The sequence below is a fragment of the Podarcis erhardii genome (genome assembly GCF_964252035.2).
Source record: "Podarcis erhardii genome assembly, chromosome: 9".
In the NCBI taxonomy this organism is placed as follows: domain Eukaryota; kingdom Metazoa; phylum Chordata; class Lepidosauria; order Squamata; family Lacertidae; genus Podarcis; species Podarcis erhardii.
The window spans coordinates 28802771-28827126 of record NC_138512.1 but is presented as its reverse complement, the minus strand read 5'-3'; the positions used below and the strand labels follow the sequence as shown (position 1 = coordinate 28827126).

At 41.7% G+C, this 24356-nt stretch overlaps 1 protein-coding gene across 41 annotated transcripts in view; it reads right to left on the bottom strand.

Moving 5' to 3' along the window:
* Positions 1–24356, bottom strand: part of SORBS2 (sorbin and SH3 domain containing 2) — a gene marked incomplete at its 3' end in the record, with an annotated part of 179875 nt that overhangs the window by 127362 nt on the left and 28157 nt on the right. For all 41 annotated transcript variants that reach the window (XR_014160000.1, XR_014160001.1, XR_014160002.1 and 38 more), the window contains exon 3: positions 20124–20261. The remainder of the gene's footprint in view (positions 1–20123; positions 20262–24356) is intronic.

The following is a 24356-nucleotide window of genomic DNA, read 5'->3' as shown; positions in this document are numbered from 1 at the left end:
GGACCAGAACTACCAACCCCACTTTGCATCGGGCTGGGGAGGGGGGACTGTCAATTCGGCAGAGGTGTTTCTCTGCTGAGACCTGCTATACCCTATAACTGAGTGACACTAGAATAATTTTCTGTCGGTACAGAGCTCTGCCCTATTCTACCCGCCGAACATGTGGGCAACTGAAAGTGCTTCTGCCCAGACATCTACAGAAGAAGAAGAAGAAGAAGAGTTTGGATTTGATATCCCACTTTATCACTACCCGAAGGAGTCTCAAAGCGGCTAACATTCTCCTTTCCCTTCCTCCCCCACAACAAACACTCTGTGAGGTGAGTAGGGCGGAGAGACTTCAAAGAAGTGTGACTAGCCCAAGGTCACCCAGCAGCTGCATGTGGAGGAGCAGGGATGCGAACCCGGTTCACCAGATTATGAGTCCACTGTTCTTAACCACTACACCACACTGGCTCTCAGAGAACAATCGGTGGAAAGCTCCAAGATGAGGACTTTGGGAGTGGTGAAGTGCTAAGTCATTGGATCCTGGTCCAGGCACTGCTACCATGTGATGGCATGAGCCCAGATTTGGGCTTGATTGCTGCACCAGTTCCAGGCTGCTACAGCAGTTTGCCTGCATCCCACCTTCCCCCCTGATCTGTGTGGACTGCAGGACAGCAGTTGCAGCAGTGGGCCCACTGCTCCATTAGCCCCTGCAGGCAGTGGCCATGGTTAGGATTTGGTATTTACTGGCTTTCATACTTTCCAATTTACTTTCACAATTCGTGGTTCCAAAAAGTATAAATAATTTTCTTTAGCATGTGCCTTTTAGGAGAGAATGCACTTTGAAATGCATAGCTGGAGGCAAAATGCTTTAGAATGATGAATTTAAGTATCTATTTAAATGTGATTTGGGGGAAGCATTTATTGATCCAATCATTGAATATTATGGGTAACCATTTCTTTTGCCAAAAATAAATTTAGTATGAATATAAACAACAACAACATGAAACCAAGTATGGTCATTAATGCCATGCTCTTATTTTGCTTTCAAGGATCAATTCATAACATTCTTTTGCAAAGTAGTGCAGAAGCAGAGCGGAATGGGCTTAAGGATGAACACATGTAGAAATGATGTGAACAGAGTGATTCATCCATCTCTGGAAATAAGATAGAAACTGGTTGGTGAAGGCTACGCCTGTTCTCCAGTGACACAAATCACCGAGATTCAAGCATGAGATTCATCCATATTTTCCTATTCTGAATTCTGTTTCTGAACATCATCACTTTGTTTTATAAGGACTGGATACTCTCTTTACACACACACACCCATCTGAGAGGCACTAGCCAACACTGGCTTTGCTTGCATTAGCATTAATTAACTGCAATGCTAGCTATTTGCTTAATACAAGATAGGCATCTGCTTTATGTTCTTCATACTGCCCCCTTCATCTTGTTCCACCTCATCACATCGATGATAAGTGATTTATGTTACTCCTCATTGCCTCTTTAATGACAATTAGCGGTGCAATGTTGAGCAGCATTGAGCAAAAGACCCAGTCCATTAACATTCTCTCAATCCACATCCAACAGTATGTGTTCAATTCTCATAGTATTTCCCCCTTTTCCAGTGTTCAGGCATGAGTGTTGTTACTTATGTAGTCAAAATGGCATCACTCATGCACAAGGTCTCATTTTTTCAAACCTTATCCTCAGTTTGCCACACAAGTCTTCAGAAATGTTCACCAGGATCTAAGCGTGCATTTCTCCTAACATACCTTTTTTTTTTTTGCAACTCCCTCCAATATACTCATTTTTGCAAGCAATTCCACCTAATATAGGAGTGGGGAACCTCCCCCCCCCAATGTTGCTGAACTACAACTCCCATTTGCCTTGACTATCGGCCACAGGCTGGGTTGTAGTGTCAGCAACATCTGAAGAGCTGAAAGTCCCCAACCCCTGCCTTAATATAATTCATTTTCGTATATTACTTTCACCAATATGTACATTTTCACACGCACTTCCCCTAACACACACATCTTTTGGCCAGAAAACTGCTTCAAAAAGTTCAGAGAAGTGTGGATTTTAAAGGACAGCTGTGTTTTGGTTTGCACATTGTTTTGGGAAGTGCAAAGTGAGCTAGCCTCACCTTAAAATACCAAGCAAACCAAATTCTGCCTTCATCACCAATGCACAAGACGGAGATATCTTGGTGACTTCAGGTTAAGAAGAAGAAAACACTAAGGGAAGAGAAGAGAACCCTCAAAACTTTGCAAGGAGGACAGAGCATACTTGGTGGCCCCATGAAATGCTGATTGATTCTTTTAGTTTGGGTGGGGGAGAGACCAGGCTAGATGGACTAGATGAGTACTGTGAAGAATCATAGAACTGCAGAATTGGAAGGGACCACAAGGGCCACCTAGTCAAACCCTCTGCAATGCAGGAATCTTTTTGCCCAACATGGGGCTGAAAGCCATGACCATGAGATTAAGAGTCTTATGTTATACCGGCTGAGCTTTATAGCTGACTGATCGGAACAGAAGCACTCAGCGCTACAGCACACATTATGGGCAGGGGTGGAGGAAGCGGGGCGGTGGGGGCGGTCTGCCCCAGGTGTCACCTCTGAGGGGGGTGACAAAATGCCAGGTGGCACCCACTGTGGGGCCTGCAGCACACCCGAGCCACGCATCTCTCCTGGGAGTGACGCGGTGGCTTGGGTGCCCGCAGGCTCCTTGCTGCCCCAAATGGTCCGCCCGCTGCCTCCCCCTCAGCTGTAAGGTGGCTGAGAGGGAGGAGGCAAGCAGACTCCTCGGAAGTCCCGTGGAGTGTCCTGCCCTGGCTGGCTCCACCCCTGCGGGTGGCTGGCCCTGCCCCTGGGCGCAGGACATGCATGTAGTCCCAGGCGCCTGATCAGCTTGCTCTGTCGCTGGTTATAGGGTCCCCTTGTTCTGTTTCTGTGGCTCAGTTTCTGCCATGTACTTATTTAAAGCGCCTTTACCCCACTCATCATCCAAAGCAGCTCTGAAAGTGCTCACGGTTCTCCAAGCTGTATGAATTACCTCCAGACTCCCCCCCCCCCCGTTTTAGGTTAAAGGATAGTTAGAGAAAATCGCTGACCTACTTCCACCCCATATAATTTACATTCAAGCATCTCAAGTGGATGCCGCTGGCTCAGCTGCTAAATTTTATCATCATTAGGTTGCAAAGATAATTTCTTTTGTGGTTTGGGGATTTGATCATGTCATGGAAGTCGACTCCCTTTGAGCCCAATTTTAGATGCAATTTGGGGAAGATGTAGATCCCCGATTCTCAAACTTTGCGCGCTTCTCTCTCTCTCTTTACCCCTTTCACCCTGAGAGGTTTGCTTGCTCAGTGACATTGATCTTAAAAACCCAGTAGCTGAGAGGCTTACAGAGGCAGCCTGGGCCAATATTCTTTATTATATCTGGAAGAGTGTCAAATAGATTTGGTTTCCTTTTTTATTTTTTTGTCCCTTTTAGTATACTGCCTTGTCTGGACTGCTGATTATATATTTAACATTCAGTTCCAGCTGCCAGCTGCTTATATTGAATATACATAAGCGAGTCAGAACACCACACAACAAAGCCTAGAAGAATCAATATCAGAATCTAAGAACTGGTTCATACTTCCAAAAAAGAAGTAAAAGAAGATAAATTTAATATTCTTCTTCCTCCCCTACTACTTGTGACAAGTTGAACTCATGGCATTCCCCTGTAGAGAACATCAGTGGTTTCTAGTAGTCCTGAAGGAAACCCATGAATTCTACTTCTTGTGAGACACCAGAAGCCATTCCTCCTTTCACAGTTTCTTTGAAGGTATGAACAGTGTCAGCTGAGTTCAGGGAAAACTAGAACACTGATTGCTAAACTTTGCTGTACTGCAGAACACCGTGTTTCTTTGCTTGTTCTCTGTTAATCACCATATTCTCATATTATGTGGCTGACAATGAATCAGAATCACAGAATTGTAGAGGTGGAATACAGGGATATGCAGCTATCTCATGATAGTGTCTCAAGAGACATCCAATTGTTGGACAGGAGTAGCAAAGCCTCCTTGTGCCTTGCAAGGCTTTACTTTTTCCAGCTGCTCTTGTGTTCAGTAGAACTTAGTCTGAGTGAATTGATGTCGAAATCTTTCACAGTTCTCCCAGTGCTGATGCAGACATAGCAATGGAACTCTTAACTAGGGATAACCAACATGATGATGCCCTCCAGATTTTTGGACTAGAAATCTCATTGCACCTAACTATTTAACATCGTGGCTAGGGCTGCTGAGAAATCTAGTCCAAAATACCTGGAGGACCCTCTCTACCAATCCCTGGCTTAGTTATTTAGCATTGGCTGGGATAACTGCTGAGACAACACTTAAACATGGGTTATGCTGATGAGAGAAGGAACACAAAATTCCATCCTCTCTTTCTTAACACCCCAGCCCCTATGTGGCAGACATATAATAAGAAAACACGATGGTCTGCCAAGACATACAGACCAGACTAATAGCCCACAAAGCAATCAATTATAGGTAAAAAGGTAAAGGTAAAGGACCCCTGGATGGTTAAGTCCAGTCAAAGGTGACTCTGGGGTGCGGCATTCATCTCGCTTTCAGGCCAAAGGAACCAGCGTTTGTCTGGAGACAGCTTTCTGGGTTATGTGACCAGCATGACTAAACCACTTCGGGCATAACGGGACACCATGAGGCAAGCCAGATAGCATGGAAATGCCATTTACTACTGCAGCAGTACCTATTTATCTACTTGCACTGGCATGCTTTCAAACTGCTAGGTTGGTAGAAGCTGGGTCAGAGCAATGGGAAGATCACTCAGTCACAGCGACTCGAACTGCTAACCTTCTGATCGGCAAGCCCAAGAGGCTCAGTGGTTTAGACCACAGCGCCACCTGGGTACCATCAATCAATTACGACCTTATAACAATGCAGTGTTTGAAGGACTAATATGTAGAAACTATTACTGTTTGAGTCTCATTCAAATGAATTATTTGTAGTTTTGGTACATCATTACCTGCATCAACTCTTTAAACAAAATAAACTGCTTTTTTGTAGTTCACTTTACATACGGGAAGAGGGGCAGTGAAGGTACTGCAGTTTAACAGCAACAACAACAACAAAAAAACCTATGCATTGTCCCAAAGAGGCATTAATTTCAAGTACATTTGTTGGACCCAAGACCATGCTTTCACAAAACTAATTTAAAGTTCCAGAGATTTTTGCAATTCCAGATGAGCCCAAATTAGTTTAGCACTTGGCTGTTTTGTGTATTAGCCCAGCTCTTGTCCCATGTCATATAAATTACATATAAGCAGGGACATACTAATTTTTGCGTGTGTGAGTAATTATTTTAAGTTCTTTATCACTTTTATGCAGCTTGATGAAAACGAACATTTTAAAGGAAAAATGTAAGTAGTAATTATTTAATTTTCCTGTTTTCTGACATTTGGGGTGGCTATATACTTATACCTACAAACGACAATAGAATTCACACTTTCTTCTGCATGTATTTATATTGCAAATGCATTTTGATGTAGATAGTCAAGAACGGTGGGAAAGTAATATATTGAGTATGAAAAAATTCTAGTTAGCTAAAAGACATTCCGCAAGGGGTGAAAAATCTCTGAAGAGGTTTATTCAACCATGCATACTTCAGTTGTTACTTCTACAGCACATTACCCACAAACAATTTCTCAGCCTCCGTGAGTACATGAGGTTCAGCTACCAGAGCTTACTAAATATTTGATCCTAATTAGACCTAATGATCATGTTTGTTTCTCTCCGTCTGTGATTTTGCAGAGGCAACCTTTGAGTTAATCCTGAGGACCTGATGTGGGGAGTAAGCATTGTTGAATGGGTCAGGAACAGTGACCAGACTGCAGTGAAATTCAACATGTAAGTAAGAAGAAAGTCTGACACGCTCACAATTACTTGAAAGAAGAAGAAGATAGAACCTCAAAAATGAAGAAATTAGTTAAGCAGGAAAGTTATAAGGGCCAAGCTCCTTTAGGACATTTGGAAGTTACGTAAAATCATTTTGAAAGAAGTTCAGATAAATCGTGTACCGCAGATCAGGAAAGTTACACACCAAGTACAAGAAGATGCCAGAATGGTAAATGAGCAAAGTCAAGGAAGGAATGTTATTGCTGTTAATGTGTTTTGTAAGCCTCTTTGAGTAACTCATTTTTGGAGGGGGAAAGTGGACTGTAATTTTTGTGTGTAAGTGGTATAAAATAATAATAACAGCAAGAATTATTCCTTTAAAAAGTATATTGCTAAAAAAAACCACCCCACTGGCTTCTGAGAAACATCTGGCTGGTTACTATGGGGCTGAAAAAGATAGCAGACTAGATGACTCTTGGTCTGCTCCAGCAAAGCTCATCTTATGTTCTGGTGGAAATCAATTAGTAAGAAAAAGTTAGTTACCAGCTAATCTTTTGATAATGCAAGTACCCACATAATACTTGAATATTTTTGATCACATGACAAATAGAAGTTCTTTTGGGTGGCATGAGAATTTAATCAGAAATACAGCACAGGCAAAGAGGTTAAAATCCACTTCCACTAGCACTTCAGTCCTGATGTAAGTATCACACACTGTAGCAGCAACAACAATATGGAACATCCTATTAACAAACCCTGCATTACATCCATTTTGGCTCTTAGTCTCACATATCTGCACAGAAGGAAAAACAACTGTTTTGCAATGTGCCAGAAAGAAACATTTAGGAAAAGAGGGGGAGAAGTAACACTTGCATGATTTGAAAAGCAAGAGTTAGCTGTGGCCTTGTGAAGATTGATTAATTTCCATCAGAAACAAAAAGATTACTAGATAAGACAAGGAAACCCATCAGGCAAAGAGAGCACGAGCAATTTGCTTCTAGCTTGGCTTAGTCAGCACTATAAAATATTGATGAATACTGCTGCTTGAAACAGCATCTTGTAGTGAGGAAAGTGCTATTACTTTGAACTTTATCCACTGGTGACTTTAGTAATATAAAGTAGGAAAGTTGGTTATATAGAAGTAATGCACTTTTTTCCCAAGGAGAGTATATTTACTTAATATCAAAGGAACGTGAAGGCGTGCCCTTTCAACATCCAATTTTTTTTTCATGATCTTTACTGTGCAACTTGAAATCTACACCAGTCAAATTTAAAATTTACAGCATTTGATTTGAGGAATTTGTGGGCCTCCTACATTCTATAACTGAAATAAACTTAGTAATGCTATATAAAATTATCACTATTACATCTGATGACCTAAAACTCAGAGCTATAGCAAAGAAATGGAAAACACACGTCTTTGCACGGAAAAGGTCCCATGTTCCCTGAATCTCAAGGTAAAGGATATTGGGAAACAGAGCTCAGAATCAGCAATGCCTAATACCCTAAAGCATGTCCCCTCAACCCAGTGCCCTTCAAATGTGTAAAACTAAAACGCCCATCGATGCCCACCAACATTGGCAATGGTCAGGGATGATGGGATTTATAAGCTGGATCTACACTGATCTGTAAAAACGCTGTAAAAATGTAATATAGCACTCAATGAAATTTTCCATTGCTGACAGATTGCTGCTCTACAGTGCCCTCTGGTGTCACATTTTAATAACACATTTTAACCAATCAGTGTAGATTCGTCCATAGTCCAAAAGATGTGGAGGGCACTAAACTGGGAAAGGTTGCTATGGAGAGCCTGACAGTTGAAATAAACAGTTCTCAACTTGATGAACCAGTGATCAAACTTCATAAAGGCAGCTTCAAACTCACAAAATTAAAATCATGTGCTTCTCAGAGAATAGTAGTGCTCTTGTAGTGTCTCAATTAATTGTACAGATCAGCCTTCCTCAAATTGATGCCCTTCAACCTAGTGCACCAGCACAGTGCTGGGGGCCAGGTCTGATGGATTGGTATCCAAAACATCTGGAGGGCACCAGGCTGGGGAAGGCTGGTGTAGATGAACAGAGCACTGTTTTATTCCCCTATACTGCGTGCTTCAGATAGACTGCATTCCAGGGCCAACCCAATACATTTTGACACCCGAGGCAAACCACAAAATGGTGCACCCATATCAGGGATGAGTGAAGATCTACTACAGGAACAAGGGGACAATAATGATCTACATCGGGAACAAGAGTGGGAGGAGAACAGCATCTCCTTCTATTTGCCAAGAGGCTACTATAGAGGTGGTATGGGTGGGGGGGACTGCTGAGAATGCTCAGATCTGACTTCCAAGGAGTGCACCCTAGTTGTTGCTCCTCTGCAGCAGTGGCGGCAGCAGCAGCAGCAGAAGAAGAAGAAGAAGAAGAAGAAGACGACGACAATGAATTCCCTGGAGGGTAGATCTGCTGCTCCTGTGGATCCTGCCACCTGAGGCAGTCACCTTGCCTGCTTCATGGGTGGGCCGGCCCTGCTGCACCCCCTTTCAGTATAAGATCTCCATATAATTATTTCATATTTTGACGTTGGATGTCTCTGCATTCTGTTGTGGGCCTCCCAGTTGCAAGTTGTGCCTATTCTGACAAGCCAGTGTTGCTTCTGCATTCTCAGGTCCATGATCACCAGCTGCCATGGACCAAGGGGTGCCTATGGTTGAAGCTAAACAATATGGTTGTTCATGACTACAAACAGAGATTTGCCAGGCCATAAATTGCACAACCTGCTATCATTTACAACGTTATGTCGATAGACAAGAAGTGGCTTAGCTGCCAACAGACTTTCGGAACATCTGTTTGCCCTTAGGTGAATTGAATGCAATGACTGGATGCACATGGGGTCACGTACCAATATAATACAAACCCAGCATAAGGCACTAAAAATACTGCTTGAATATTCTACTTTCGCTCCCTCTTGTCAGTTTCAGTCACCAAGCTGTGAGGCTTATCACTGAGAAGACCTCTCTACAGCACAGCATGCATTTTAGCTAAATGAGAAGAAACTGCCACACTTTGTCAGATCTCAAAGTACTGAGTTGTATAATTGTTAAGTACACATTCTTCTACTTTAAGGCTAACAGAAACCTATGGCTGTCACAAGAAGAGGCTTACTTTCCTAACAGACTGAATGTTTATTAAATATCAGGAACAGAGCAGGCTTTTTATATATACAACTGCATTAAGTCAATTCCTTAAAAGTTTACACTGCATTGATGCAGCAGGTACAACCGTTTCAGATCTTTAGGTATTTGACAGCAAATCATGCACAGGGCTTACATAGTGCTTTTCAACATTCACACATACACATATCAGTAATTCTTACAATACATCTGTGAGATAGATTAATAAGTTTATCCCAATACTGTCTCTGTGTTTGTGTGTGCGCAGGGTGGCAATTAAGAATGAAAGTTCATGGATGAGCCATTAGGCTGGATTCAACTAAGTTGTTGTGCAAGTGGAACAAGGGCCACTTGTGCAATGAGATTCCCCTCTCTCCTCTCCTTGTGCCCTCTAAGCCTGCTATGGAGGGTTGGGGGAAAACCCAGGTTTGGGGGGCATGGTGTGTGTGTGTGTGGGGGGGGAGGACGGGGAAAACTCCATTGTGCGAGTAGACCTCATTTCACCTGTGCATATCCCACTTAATGCTCCATTTAATTATTTAAAAATAATAATTAATAGCAGCAGGAACTGAAGTTGGATCAGGGCTTGGTGAGAGCTTTAACTCTTAGTCTACACCCTTACTGGTGTAGACACCTACACCAGTCACACCCCCTGACTGACATGCTGTCACAGTCAGTCTTAGGAGGGTCTATGTGTGTGCAGATGTAAGCAGGGCTCACTCCATGAGGAAAGAAACCCACACTGATCAGCATTCATGGCCCTGTGTAAGGGGCATTGCCCTCATACATCCACACAGTCAGACACAAATTTCCCCTTTGGCTGGTGGGGGGCATAGCCAATGTGCACACAGGTGTCTGTGGGGCGGGCTTGGTTGCTTTTACATGTGAGGTCCCCTCTTGCATTCACCCTGAATGCCTGAAGGCAGCTACGATAAGGTGTGGGAAGCTGAAGATCTTTTAGATCAGTGTTTCCCAACCTTGGGCCTCCAGCTGTTTTTGGACTACAATTCCCATCATCCCTTGCCACTGGTCTTGCTAGTCAGGGATGATGGGAGTTGTAGTTCAAAAACAGCTGGAGGCCCAAGGTTGGGAAACACTGCTTTAGATGACAAGTGGGTTTCATATTTTGAATTTTGTGGCTCCCACTGTTAAGTGGTGCAAACAACTCAGCTAAGTCCTATCTGTATCTTAGAAAGAAACTAGCCAGTGCTGACCAGACAGCAGCACTAACATTGTACTATGTAGGCGCTGCTAAAAGTAGTGCCAGTGTTGCCGAAAGCACACACAGTATTGAACAGGGTGATTTAGATGCAGTATGGATCATTTTCAACAAGCTTTGCCCATGCTGATGCACACATATCATAATGCAACGCCATCAATAATGGCTCAGAGATTTACCAGCCTTCCCTGACATTCCATTGTTTCTTGTGAGACGTCTATGGAGTGTGTGTGTGTGTGTGTGTGTGTGTGTGTGTGTGTGTTTATTAAGGGTTTGCTGTACAAATCTTTCACATGTATGAGAATTAAAAATAAAAATTTTAAAAATCCTGTAAAACTATCTACAAACCACAGCACACTTTGGAGACAGATATTCTGACAAGATTAATAATAATAAAAAAACCTGCTTAAGAACTACTGTTGGGTAAGACCTTGTATTTATACGTGTGGAAACAGGATACTTTCAGAGAGTATCTAGGTGGTGTGTTGTTGTTTTTTTAAAATGAACCCAGTTCTGTCATTCTTAATGTTAGCTAAATCAATGGACTCTTTGTGGAATCAGGTGGTAGGCAGTATAAGGAGGTTCAAAGAACAGGGTTCTGTTTTAACAGGTGTGCTTTTACCTATTTTATGATCCCCAGAAAGCGGGGTTTTCCCAATTTTCTATTAACCTCAGAGGGTTAAAAATTATTTATGGGATTATTCACTCTTTAAGGCAAAATGGCAGCTGTTTCATGAATAAGGAAATATTTAAGGGAAAACAGGGCCATTCAGACAGCTGCATTAATGCACCAATAACCACAGTGATGTTTCATGGAGAATAACATGCCCAGTGTAGCCCAGTGGTCGACAATATTGACATAAGGCAATGTGTACAACTCACATTTGTAGGTAATCTAAGGCCCTTTTTTATAATATTGAAGCAGTGCAGGAATCATATCTCCATAGCTCTTTTCCCCACCTTGTTTAACATTTGAAAGCTCAGAATCACATTGGGTTTGGGTGTGTTCCAGTTGTGTAAGACTCTTGTGTAAGAGAGGGCAGTGACTGGATGGGAAGGACTGTGTGACTGGCTACACACACTAGTGGTTCTGGCTTCCAAACCAGTATGGAAATGGCATAGAAGTTAGTTTCTGGGAAGAGACTCTTACGGCATAAGACGTATGCTGTTGTGAGAGATCTCTAGCTCTGTTTAAAGGACAAGCAAATATCATTTTGACCATATTTAGCAACATGATTTGTTTGCCAGGCAGTTTTGTTCATTAAACAAATGAACACTCCTGTTTCCACAATTCAGCACTTAAAAAATGAAATTATATAAAATATTTCCAAATATATGTTATTATATTAATGCATTGCAATATAAACACTTTTGAATAATCTGCTTTGTGTTCACCATCATTTTGCAAGAAGAATTGTATGCCCCAAATTTAAAGTTAAGTCCATTGGCCAGTCTATGGGAAATTGAAATAGCTCTACCAGAACAAATGTATTTTTAATGTTCCGCTACTTTGTTTAGACAAATATGAACGATAATTTAATGATTTAATGAGAGGCTAACATTTGAAAACATACAAACCTTGGAGAGAGAACTAGCACCGTGCTTTCAGGGAGTGATTTTTAGAAGTGCTGGATATAACCTTCGCACAGTGAAGCATGAACAAGCTTAGCACTTGCTGTGAAACAGCACAACAGCATCCACAGAGAACTACTGTATGTTAACCTTTAAAATGAGTTTTACAGTGCAATCCTTTACATGCCTACTCAATAGTAAACCCCAGTGAATGCAACGGGCTTACTCCCATAGTAAGGTAAAGGACCCCAGATAGTTATGTCTAGTCAAAGGTGACTATAGGGTGTGGTGCTCATCTCGCTTTTCAGGCTGAGGGAGTTGGCGTTTGTCCACAGATAGCTTTCCGGGTCATGTGGCCAGCATTACTAAACCACTTCTGGTGCAACAGAACACCGGGATGGAAAACAGAGCGTAAGGAAACGCTGTTTACCTTCCCGCCACAGCAGTACCTATTTATCTACTTGCACTGGTATGCTTTCAAACTGCTAGGTTGGCAGGAGCTGGGACAGAGCAACGGGAGCTCACTCCATCCATCACGGGGATTTGAACCGCTGACCTTCCAATCGGCAAGCCCAAGAGGCTCAGTGGTTTAGATCACAGCGCCAGCCACATCTCTCTACTTTTTTTTTACCTTTACTCCCAGAGTAGTAGGTATAGGCCTGAAGCCTTAAGGATGTCTTCAGGTGTTCACATGAATGTTCAAAGGGTGGACAGGATAATGCATGCAAAGCTACTGCCCACATCAATGTGTGTACTGCTTCCCTCTCAGTTCCTGCCTGAATGCAAGTAGAACCATCCATGTGATCAAGGACCCTGGTAAAGAGTAAGATCCCTGTTCATGTAAGGTGTTCTACCCACTATAAAGCTCTTTGCAGACCTTCCCCACTCAATGTAGGGAAAGTCCAGGACTGAGGGTGTGGGACAAGAAGCAAGGGGATGTTGGGGGCAGGACCTATGCCCCATCTACAGATATAGCATTCATATGCTGAGGCAAAAGCCTGAACATGCCCTTAGTTAAACACACATGGCTTCCTGAAAACAACATTAAGAGGAAAAACAGAGCTCCAACAGAAGGCTTCATCTGAACATCTGTGAACTGGAAACTGTTTTCTTAAGAAGATTCCTCCCCCTTTTACTTTTGCAACTCAATCTATTTTGCTCCTCATTTACTACAAATATACAGCCTAGCTCTCACAACTATGTAATTTTCACTGCTGTTTAAAAGACAGTAGGAATAAACTGTGGGCGCACTCTGGTTTCAAAACGAACTGTAGCTCTGCTACTGATTCAGCGTAGTGTGAATCATACACTTGAGTATCTACTAATGAGGATATGCAAATAAAAATATTTCAGACCTGCTATGCTAGAATCAATGTAGACAAGAGGTGGTTCTGCTCTGTGCAGAGGGGAACTGGGATTATGCTCATGTCTTCTTCTGAACCTGGGTAGGTGGTGAGACTGAGCCTCAAAAAGTGGGGCCAAAAGTAGGATATGCACAGCAACCGACTACCCAGAAACAAGAAGTCAGAAGCCCAGACAAATAGGGTGTGGTCTAGACGTTATTTCCATCACTGAAAACCCAGAGAGTGATTCAGCTGAACACCATCCCTCTGCATTCTTTCTCTCTGTGACATTTCTAGATATGCCGCAGAAAGTAAGTGACAGAGAATTAAGAAACGAGAAGGGTGTGCGTGTTGACAAATGTACAAGAAAGTGCCTAACTAATGAGCTGAAAAGCAATTCCTCAATAACCCTAGATGAAGAGAAAAACAATACTCTCTTACAATACGCCTGTCACAATACCAATTCAGATTCATTCATTCATTCTTATTCTCATTCTCATTCTCTCTCTCTCTTCCATACCAGCTGTCAGGAAGTGGCACGATGCTGATGAGTGTGCACTAGGGGGAGGGAGGCTGGAGTGTGACTTGGGAGAGGGAGTCAGTGATTTGTGAGGAACTGGACTGGCCAGGAGACAAGAGTCAGAGGGTAGAAAGTTTCAGAGCTTGAGCGTGGAACAAAGAAAGGGTGAGAAGAAGAGGAGGAAGAAGAGGCAAGTCAGGCAAGTGAAAGACCAGGTGCTTCCTCACCTTCTCTTGAACCACTGTCTCCAAGAACCAGGAGGGGATTTAAAAGGGATAAGCAGAGGAAGCTTTCATGTAGGTGTAGTTTCCAGTTGTACACAGCTTGTTGGGGGAAGGTACATAAACTGGTGGAGGGGGAGTGGTCCCCTGTTGTGGCAACTGCTCCATAGGGCGTGGACCTAGGAATTTCTAAACCTGCCCTTGCGACAGAGGGCATTACTCCCCCCCCCCCGATTCTTGAAGGTGGATAAGCTGCCTAAAGGTTTTAAAGGTAGCATGAGGGCTCAAGCAGTCATTTCTTTGTCTTTAGCCCCATTCAACCAAAGAGGAGGATAGAATCTTTTTTTTTTTTTTTAAGGAAGAGATATCCAGGGCTCAATAAAACAACACACAAGTTCACTAAATAAATTCATTAATAATGAGGAACTTGTCGGACTAAAATAAAAACCGGCTGAGGCTGTAGGATGCCTACGAAACTGAACTGCGAAACACACTCATACCTTGATCCTAAACAAGTGTAATCAGAAGTCAGTCCTATGCAAGCACTTACTCCAAATTACTAAAAACTTCAGGCTCTAAGTAAGTGAATATGCCAATTTTGGCTTCTCTCAGTTTCTCACTTTTCCATTCTTAAGTTCTGTTTTCCAAATTTCCATATCTCACAAAAATTTAACAACAGTTTAGTGCAAATTTCTCCTAATAGACACATTTTGTATGCAATTTTGCCTAATATACATTTTTTTTGCCAAGAATTTCCCCCAATACGATGTATGAATGTACGTTATCTTCACCAATATATACATTTTAGCCAAGTATATGCATTTTTGTACATGTCATTTGGCCAGAAAAGTGCCTTGCAAAATTTGGAGGTTGCAGTTTTCTAGGCTGCTTCTGTTTTGGTTCATGTATTGTTTTAGATAGTGCAGATTTGGCTAGCTTAATATTTAAAGACAAACCGAATCAAACATCTCCCCCATCCCTACTTTGTGATTTATAAAAAGCACAGGTGTGAAGCCCCAAGAGGTGTTTCAGATAGACAGACAGGCAGAAAGACAGACAAGCAAGCAAGCTGCAAAGTGAGTGACTATTTTAAATGAAGCACCAGCAAAGAGAAGGAGTTGCGTAAACCATTCCTCACTGCTTACCAGCTCCAAATCCCACAGCTCCAAAACACACAATTGCTTTTCCCTTGTGGCACTCCAAACATGTTTCATTAGCTTTGTTTATTAATTCCCAGCTTCTCCATTTCCAAGTTTAGTGCCATTCATTTAGTTTATTAATTTAATCCATTCTATATAAAAAACACCCAGAGCAGTTTACAATAAATAAAAACAGAAATAATATTTGTTTTCATCTCCAACCCAGCGGGGGAATGTGCTTTCTTTGTATGCATTTTAAGAAAGTAACTCCAGTGAATTCATAACACACATTTGATCTGTAACATATAGCTTACCCCTTAAAACCAAGAGATTTCCCTTCTTTCTACACAATTTTGAACCCTACAATGTATTCCTCAATGTAAGCAAATGTTACTCCCCTCTCTTACATTTATTTTCTCTTCTATTAACTATTAACTTATACAAAGGAATGAACAGTAAATTTCCAACTATTGATTTGACCTCAATGCTTTATTTGTGTTAAATTTTCCCCCCTAAGTTTCAAGCTTCCTCAATGTTGCAGCCACTTACTTGGGAGCTCATTCCCCCAAATTATGTGAAAGAAGCTGGTTTTGCTTTCTTAAACTAAGGAAAAAGCACTATGCTTAAATTCAAAGACATTTTATCCTTCATTATTCATGCACATGCTCCATATTAATCCCCTTAACACTTATATTTCATAACTAAGGGCTTATCCACACTTACCTGTCCTCCATGCTTTCCAGGCATAGCTAGTGCTTTAAGCTCCTTGCTTAAATACATTTTTTTTGAGCTCCCTCCCCCACAAACTCTACTCTTTAAAGCTGAATCAGAGCAAATGGCAATTCACGGACCCATGTGGGGCAAAAGGTGTGGGCAATCCCTAAGCCTTGTGAGTCCTAGCTACTGTTAGGTTTCATTGGACCTTTATCTATCCTTCCCATGTCCATCCAAACTATCTTATCAATCATGTAGTCCAGGGTTTCCTAAACCTGGATCTCTAGTTGTAGCTGATGGGCTACAATTCCCATCATCCCTGACCACTGGTCCTGTTAGCTAGGGATGATGGGAGTTGTAGTCAAATAGCAGCTGGAGACCAAAGTTTGGGAAATGCTGACATAGTCCTATGAAACTGGATTCCATCCATGCACCCAAATCCAGAGACCAGGGCAGACTCCACTGTGCACACAAGGTTCTAGTAGCCACAAGCAACTCCATTCATGTCAATGAAAGAAGCAAATCTGCAATTGGAAGAAGATGTACCTAATATGAACCTGCATTTTCTATTGAAAATGCTGTTTGGGGTGAAGAGAGCTCCATACATATGTTAGATGGTTTGGACAGATCAGTGGGGTGGGATTTTCAAGAAGCAGTACATTTTTGAAAGCAATATTTCTACAACGTGCTGTATTAATTTTATACTGGAAACTAAATTCAGAAACATTCCAAGATGAGGTGGCATTTTCATTGTCAATAGCCTAATAAAACACACATGTGTGCATTTTCTCATTTGAATATTTATAAAAACACAGGAGGCAGTTCATTTTACAATCCTCTGCATGGTTACTCAAAAGTATATTCTGTGTTCAGGTTAAGTACATAGCATTGCAGTCTTATTCAGCTAATGGCCCAGTATGGACAATTATTACCAGCTTCATAAAGCCATAGTTTATTAAGCCAGGAATTGCCTCTTCCCACCCTTCACATCAGATGCCAGTGAAAAGATCAAGCTTATATTGAGTCAGAGTTCCTTGCTATGGTTGAATCAGGGAAATCTGTCTTAAAGTTGGTTAACAAACCAGAAAAATAAGCCAGGGGTGCTCAACTCAACACTCATTCCTGGCTTAATAAACCGTGGTTTATGAAGCAGAGAATAATTGTCCAAAATGGGTCAAAGTCAATTATGCCAAGTACTCCTTTTACTCATAGCACTGAGCTTTTGAAGGCTTACAGTGTTCCCTGGGAGTGAAACAGGTAAGTTAAACAAAAAATGCAAATGGGGAAATTTCATATTACTTTTTCACTAACATACTTGACACCACCATTGGAGAGTGAACAAAGAACACACTGTCAAAGACGAAACCTGCACAGAATGTTACCACTTGTTTTCTATGAATGCAGAGGTATATTTACTAAAAGAAAGACATTCCATTCCTCTCCAGAGATTTCTCCTTCATTCAGAAGAACTACAGTGCTGTGTTCATAGTGTTTGGATTCCAGGTTACATCAACATTTCAGTTACAGACCCCTATTTGCAGGAGCAATATTAGTTTGATATATTTAAAAAATGCAACCTTAGGCTTCAATTTGGCATTGCTTGGTTCCAATTGGAGAAGAATTTTAAATGTATGTAATTTGGCTTTTGTGAACTAAGTGAGGTCACTTAAATATTAAACAGAAAATAATAATGTAGAAGACATTGTTCGGCACATAAATCCCTTAATTCAAATTTTATTTCCATGAAAACTAATACTCCATACTTTGGTTACTTCCAGACTGGATTATTGTTATGTACTCTACATGGGCTGCCCATGATGATAACCCAAAAATTTCAGTTTGCTCCAAAATGCAGCAGTCAGGTGCTCACATTAGTGTTTAAAGCCGCCCCCCCAACCCTTTGGATATTAAGATCAGCAGCAGAGGCCCTCTTAGCAGTTCCACCACCTTCATAAATTCAGGGGCTTGGATAGGGCATTCTTTGTGGCTGCACCTAAAGTTGTGGAATTCCCTCTCCACAGAGGTTCATCTGGCACCTTCATTATGTGCTTCCTGCCACATGCTGAAGACTCACTTTTTCACTTTGGTCTTTGACACCTGAGTTATATGTTTGTAGGACCCACTCTATTCTCTTGACTGCAATTTGTTTTAAACTGATTTTAATATCGTATTTTAAAATTGCTGTAACCAGCACAAGGAGTTTATGGTGGAAAGCAGGTAGGAAATTGAATGAGTAATCAGTGGCGTAGCAAGGTTAGGTGGTACCCGGTATGGAAAATTTATTGTCTCTCTCCCCCCCCCCCCATTGAAATCTAGTTGGACTCCCAAGAGACTGTGATCTACTCACAGTATAAAAAGGCTGGCTGTGATCTACCCATTATCATTGCCAGAAGTTGCTGAGGTTTTTAAGGGAAGGATTGACCAAAATTGTTAAGCTTTTTGTGGGGCTGCAGGGTTTGGGCCCTGAGTTGAGAGAGCTTCTGCTTCTCTCCTTCCCTCCACCCTCCTCTTGTTTGTTTGCCTGCCTCCTTCCCATCCTCTGCCTGCCTGCCTGCTTGCCTCCTCCAGCAGCCCAGGAGCGCAGGGTTGTCAAAACGAAGCAGCACAAAGCGGCGCAACTACCCCCTTCCCCTGACGGCTCCAGGTAGGCAGGAGTCATGGGCGGGTGGCACGCTGAATGTCACCCCCCTCGGTGATGACACCCGGGGCGGCCTGCCCCCACCTTGCTCTGCCCCTGTAAGTAATAATCATATTTCTGCAGTAGGGTGTGCAAAGCACTTGCCAGTTTCTCCTCCCCCTGCCATAGGTCTGTCCAACTGTGAAAGTAACAAAAACAAGAGGAAGTACCTACAAGACTACTACTATTTGTAGGGTGGACACAAGGTATCTTTAAGCTTTTTCAGCTCTTTCTCAATGGTACCTTCTTCTGAAAAATAGTCATCTTCTTTTGAATGGTTTCACTAGAGATCACACCCCTTCTGGATTTGCACGTTATGCCCCTTATCATATAAAATGACCCAAGCCTTAATTAAAATCAACATTAGATTCACCCTCTGGCTTATCATTAGCAACAAGATGAGTCAAAGATTCCAGGGATGAGTGGTGATGGCATTGTTGATATGATGTTCCCTCTCTAAGGGGTGGAGGTTAATAAGCCCACCCTTCCTATTCTTAGATGAATTTGTAAAACATTTTAATTCCATAAAGGGCTTTATGATTGATTTCTGCTGTTTTTATTTCTCTGTTCTGGTTTTTAAATGCTGTTATGCTTTTATCTTCATACTGTGCTTTATTGTTATGCTCTTATTGTGAAGCTCTTTAAAGAAAACTAGTTTGAAAAGCAGGATATAAATAACTAGCAACAATTTCCTTCCCTTCATCCACATTTTCCTGGGAATTGGCAGTCTACCCACCAACCTTTCAGCTAAGGTGGGTGCCTTTTTTTCAAAGCCAACAGAACATTTGCATAATGAAGCTTTAACCCTGCATCATTGCACCTCATTGCTGGACAGTGGTCAGACCAAGGAGTCTGACCGAAAAAAAGGGACAGGTCACAACCGAAGGATTTCAGGAAGGCAAGTGGAGCTACTTATATACTTTTGCTATTCAAGAAGCATGTTGCAAGGCAAAGTTGAGAAGAGATTAATAAACTGAAGGCAGAAGAAGGCGGCGGCAACCCATAGCAAGTATATTTTCAGCAAAATGAAGAGATAAAGCTTTTCCTGTACCCTCTTCAGGCTGTCATTGGAAGGCTGGTGACGGCTGTCACTGCAGATACTGAAATGAATTCTGAACATTTACTGTATCAGAATACCAAGGACTAAGGAAATGCAGATCAACTCAAAAATATACAATTACATTCCCTTATTTCCCTCCCTTTTTTCCAGGGGAAATGGAGTATGGTAGCAAATTATAGTATTCCGAGTTTCAAGTACTTGAAAGCTAGCAAACAATTTAAAAAGAAAGTAACTGACTAGTTTGCTTCAGATCTTTCCAAAGGCAACTACCAGACCAAAGAAATTAATAGGAAAAAATATTATTTTCTTAAAAAACAAAATTAGCATTTCATTAAATTCCCTGAATTACTATTTATTTAGCAATACACAGCATAAATCTCACATGCCTCTACACACCCTTAGCTTGCTGAGATTTCAAAGAGACTCTCTCTCTTTCATTCTCTCTCTCTCTCTCTCTCTCTCTCTCTGAAACACCAACTCTCTATGGCAGGTTCTTACAGTATGTTAATTAATGACCAAGGAATGCCAGCTATGAATGCAGAATGAAATTGTAAATCCCTCACACACACACACACACACACACACACAGAGAGAGAAAATTACCGGTCAGACGAGTCTTCTTGTTTTTCAGATGTAGGAGATTTTAATATTTTTGTTCTTGTACATCAAGATCTTGTTAACTCAGTCCTTTCTTAATGTTTAGCTTCTGTAAAGGTCTAAGTTTAACTGAACTACAAGAACCTGCAATAGAGAGGAAAAGAGAGGGCGATAAGAGCATGAAAGAATTTCAGCTGCTGGCTGCAGCTACTGTTCTAGGAGCATTTGAGCTATTTTCAGCACCGGACGGGTTTGTCTGCAATAAGAGAAACCAGAAAAGTACACAGGCAGGAAACTCACAACAACTTTGTTCACTGTTCAGATTCCACATCCAAACTTGCAATGCTGAGCAAAATCAGTTTTCAGACAATTTAAAGCAGCATGCTGCACAAGAAATAAACCCTGATTGACTTCATTTTTCTTGGAACGGGTGACCAGCCTGGAAAATACTGTAAATATTGTGCCTCCTTTTAATAGCATCAACCCAGATTCTTTGAATGAGGAGCTTTCTCTTATATGCTTTATTTTGCTTCCAAGGCTTTTAGATCTCACTGGCTCACTTGGCTTCCTAAAAGGGAAACCAGAAGTTTATTTCCTGTTTGCAACAAAATGTTTGGAATCTGCAGCCCTTCTATTTTTGAATGCTTAGTGACCTAAGAATGGTTGTTGACTCTATAGCATTTATGTGACAAGGGAAATGAGGAGCCAATTGGTATTGCAATTGCCCACCTATTCACTACTGCAGAGAAGGAACAACTGCCGAAGTTTTCTTCATGTTGGGATACTATGGTAAGCATACTCATCAGGTACATTACAACAAGAACAACTTTAATATCTATGTCTATATATAACACTTTCAACTGTTCAAAACGGTTAGTGTACAATATCCTGAAAGAACCCTGTAAAATAAATCAATATTACTTATTTTGTAAATGGGGTGACTGAAGCTGAGGTGGGGGGCAGCCTATGTAAGTTTATGGATATGATGAGATTCAAACCCTCAGCTTCCCGATTCCAGAGGATCAGTCCAGACACCATTTTCACACTGGGGAATAAAGAACACCAACTTATTAATTAGCCTTTCCCCCAAAAAATCTTCCATCATTATAGATGTGGGAGATTTAAAACGGAAAAGGAAGAAGAAATTGCTGCCGTTTGCATGGCCAGGAATGGAAATGAGTCAGGCGAATACAATCAATTTTTTTTTTACATTACCGTTGTGGTTGTTTTTTTAATGTCCACAAATGACATGTAATTAATGAAAAAAAAAATGGTTTGACATGTCCCTTGCATCAAAATATATGTAAGTTAGGTAAATACTTTGCAACTTACATTAGGTAAGTAGAAGATAACAAGATGAACAACGTAGTATTAATCAAACAGCAAGGGACACGGGTGGCGCTGTGGTCTAAACCACAGAGCGTAGGGCTTGCCGATCAGAAGGTCGGCAGTTCGAATCCCTGCGACGGGGTGAGCTCCTGTTGCTCAGTCCCTGCTCCTGCCAATCTAGCAGTTCAAAAGCACATCAAGTGCAAGTAGATAAATAGGTACCGCTCCAGTGGGAAGGTAAAAGGCGTTTCTGTGCGCTGCTCTGGTTCGCCAGAAGCGGCTTAGTCATGGAGGCCATATGACCTGGAAGCTGTCTGCGGACAAATGCCAGCTCCCTCGGCCAGTAAAGCAAGATGAGCGCCACAACCCCAGAGTCGTCTGCGACTGGACTTAATGGTCAGAGGTCCCTTTACCTTCACTCAAACTGCTGTGTAACAGAAACAGCAATGGTTGTAGGGCAAATACAGGTCGGAACAGAAATTGCTGCCTTCTTATATGCCATCATGCCAGAGAACTTTCCTGGATGTCCTCTACAAACATCTTTCCTAACTGGGAAACCCTTCATCACCAAGAAACAACCCTCATCTCTAACAGTTTATCTTGCAGTGCCCTTCACAGGACTTTTATTTCCACTAGATTGGAAAATTAGTTCATTGATCCTCGTAACAAGGGATGGGGAGAAATTTACTCGGTCCACATTTTAATGCAAACCCATCAAATTTGCACTTTATGAACCAATGAATGAACCCTTCAAAATTCACACTTCTCCAACGTTTGTGATGCAGCTCTCCAACCAAAGAGTGCATACAAAATGTGTATATTAGAGGAAAATGCATGTAAAAAATGCAGATATTGCTGAATATAATGTGCAAAGCACTGATTGTATTAGGGGAAATAGCTTACAAAAATGTGTGTATTTGGAGAAGTGTGCACAAGAATGCAAATGAAAATTAACTAACATATGTGGGACATACAAAACTTAAGAGTGGAAAAATAAAAAACTGGGTGATGGGATTTTTTTTCTGGTTCAGATCATTCCTCATCTAATGCACTCAGAATGGCAATAGAAGGATCAATATCACCAAGACCACAAATGAAAATCGAATGTTGCCTATTTTGGAGTGGTTCTGCAACATTATTGTTGTTTGCAAAGTGGTGCTCAAAAGCTTTGTTTCAAAAGCAAACACAAAGAGCGCTTTATTAAACAACCCATGCAATAATCTTGCAACTTCCTGTCCTCACTTGCTGCATGTGACTGACAACTTCTCTTAAAAGTACAGGCAAACCTTATAGAACAGGGGTAACCAACATAGTGCCCTACAGATGTTTTGGGCTACAGTTCCCATCAGCGCCAACCAGCATGGCCAATAGTGAGGGATAATGGGACTTGCAGTCCGTAACTTCTGGGAGGGCACCATGTTGGCTACATCTGTTCTAGGAAATGCCTCAGGAGCCAGTATTGGTTAGTGTGTCAGACCAAGATCTAGGAGACCAGGATTCAGATCCCTACTCGATCATGAAACTCACTGGGTGACTCTGGGCCAACCATTCACTCTCAGCTTAACATACCTCACTGGGTTGCTGTGAGGATAAAATGGGGGAAATGAGAAAACGATGTGTCTCCTTGAACTCTAAAAAGGGTAAGGTGGGATATAAATGTAAAAATAAATACATAAAATAAAAATACAGAACACTATAGGAGAACCTCAGTTGAGCAAAGGATCATTCAAATATATGTGCTTGTTACAGGAGTTGTAAAATCAACATTCATAAAATATATCCAGTAAAAGAGCTCAGGACTGAATGAGTCCTGGATTAAATACAGTGGTACATCTGATTAAGAACTTAATTTGTTCCGGAGGTCCATTCTTAACCTGAAACTGTTCTTAACCTGAGGTACCACTTTAGCTAATGGGGCCTCCCGCTGCTGCGGCGGCGCGATTTCTGTTCTCATCCTGAGGTAAAGTTCTTAACCCGAGGTACTACTTCTGGGTTAGCAGAGTCTGTAACCTGAAGTGTTTGTAACCCGAGGTGTTTGTAGCCTGAGATACCACTGTATGCAGACAGGCACCTGGTTCTTGCCTGGACAAGACAGCAATTCCCTGTTCTATCTTTCACCAAGGAATAAGTTCCAGTTCTAGCTGCTTTTCAAAGAACTACTCCTGTTTATTCCAGCCCTAAATACTACACTGGGCTGCTTTCTCCACTTCTCCTTCAACACTGCTGTTTTGGGGTTTTTCCACACTAAGGAGATACAGCTACACTTGTCCCAGCCAGCAAGATGCAAGAAAAAACAAATGTATGATGCTCTGCAGAGCTATATTTCTTTCCTTTCCCTGAAACAGTCTCCTCAAGCAGCTTCCATCCACCTTCAGATCCCCTCATTTACCAGCCGCACAAAATTCAGTCTTGCAACTTGATTGTTTTGCTGTAAATCTATCTTACCTGTCACTTTGATAGCATTTACTAAGCTTGTTAAGTAGCACCGCTTTTGGGGTGAGTTAATAATTTGCAGCAACTGCCCACAATAATTCTTCGCTTTTGCTCGATTTCAAGAAATATGTTTTATAGGTCGCAAATATTATTAAAATTTTTGCAGCCAGCCTGTCTGTCTCCAGGACATGACAGATTTCCATAACTCTGAAAACAGCCATGCCAAAAAAGAAATCCAGAAACATCACCCTTAAATCTAGACAACTGCTTGCCAAATATTTTGCTACACCCTACGTTTTAAAATGGGGATGGGGAACCTTTGGCCCCATAGATGTTGCTTAACAACTCCCATAAACCCCAGCCAGCATGGTCACTAGTCAGGGCTAGCTGGATTTGTAGTCCAACAACGTTTAAGACCAAAGGTTCCCCACTCCTGTTTTAGGCAATGTTATTGATGTTACTTGCCATTTTTGATAA